Source organism: Vombatus ursinus, unplaced genomic scaffold (assembly GCF_900497805.2).
Source record: "Vombatus ursinus unplaced genomic scaffold, bare-nosed wombat genome assembly UNPS02014786.1, whole genome shotgun sequence".
NCBI lineage: Eukaryota > Metazoa > Chordata > Mammalia > Diprotodontia > Vombatidae > Vombatus > Vombatus ursinus.
Window position 1 is genome coordinate 11,683,154 of NW_020954564.1, and position 1,621 is coordinate 11,684,774.

Consider the following 1,621-nt stretch of genomic DNA (forward strand, 5'->3'; position numbering starts at 1 on the left):
GGATGAGGAAAAATGTGAGTGCATAATTCAGTTAAGTTCAACTTGGCAAAAATGTATCAAGTACATATTATGTGCGAAGCAAGTAACACAAATAATAACTATAATACAAAACAAGATATGTTCAATCCATAAAAAAGGGACAAAGTGCTATGAGAGTTAATACATAAATTAGTTACTTGTAAGAGTTCTGGAAAGTAGTGACTTTTTCAGACTCTGAAGAGGTGGTCAGTATCTCCATCCCCATACCTAGTAATAAATATTGTCTAAATAAATTATTTGAGGTCAGACTGAATACCTACAAAGGGTATTGGAGGGTTAAAAACCCCTGACACATGACTTGGATATCCTAGTGAAGTTTATTAAAGGATATATGTGATTAATCACAGATAATCATTAGAGAATTGGAAGGGAACTAAGGGGTCATCTAATCAAATTTGTACTTGATCAAAGATCTCTTCTTCAACATGCCAAACATATGATCAACTTCTGCTTGAAGACATGTATTGATTTAGAACCTACCACCTCTGGAGGCAACATATTTCATTTTTAGAGCCCGTCATCACCATCCATATCACCAAAATAATCATTTCCATCATCACCATGACACTTATTGTCTTGATGCCCATGTTCAAAATAAATGCCATAATCATCATGATAGGCATAAACATCATAACTATTATAATTATTGTCTTAATGCATCATACGCATAATGATGATGGTAATGATGAAGATGAGGGTGATGATAAGAATAAAAAATTGAATGATGATTTTCATCAATATCACCAAGATAAAACAACATCATACATGCCATCATCACAACAGGTAACATTATCTTCATTTATTATACACATCATCATGCAATATTGTTAAATCTCCTCCTAATAATTACTCACTGAATCATCATTATCCCCATCTTCAACATCATATCTTTGTTATTTTGATCACGATGACCATCATCATTATCAACATAGTTATCACCATCATTATTCCCGCCATTAAACATAGTCTTAATGCCTTCAATTCCCTGGCTATCTTCTCAATAGCTGCCTTGCTACTCCTCCCACATTACAGTCTGAGACTACAATAAAATCAATACTTCTAATATTCCTGGAGAGAATACGTCAACATGTTTTCCTATGCCTCAGCTCACCAGCTCTGTAATTTTCCAAACCAATATACACCTCTCTGGCCACCACTGCCTTATATGTGTTGTTTTCTCTTATTAGGATATTGCTTCATTGAGGCTAGTGATTATCTTTTCTTTATTTTTTTATCCCAAATCTTGGTACATAATAAAAATTTAATAAATGTTTTAAATTAATTCATGTGTTCATGTGCATTTGATGACATCTGTGCTTAAATGTTGATTGTGAAAAGCTCACTGGCTTCGGGAAAAATAGTATAATTTTGGTTCATGGTAAACCTAGGAAAGAGAAGACTTGGGGTGGAGGAGGTGGGATACATGATATCTGTATTTAAGCATTTGAAGGGTTGTAATGTGTAGAATGGACTAGATTCATTCTGTTTGGCTCAAGAGGGGAGAAATAGGAGTGATAGAAGTTGGAAAGGTAGAAGCTGAAAAGAGGCAAATTTAGCTTATTGTCAGGAAAAACTTCCTGGC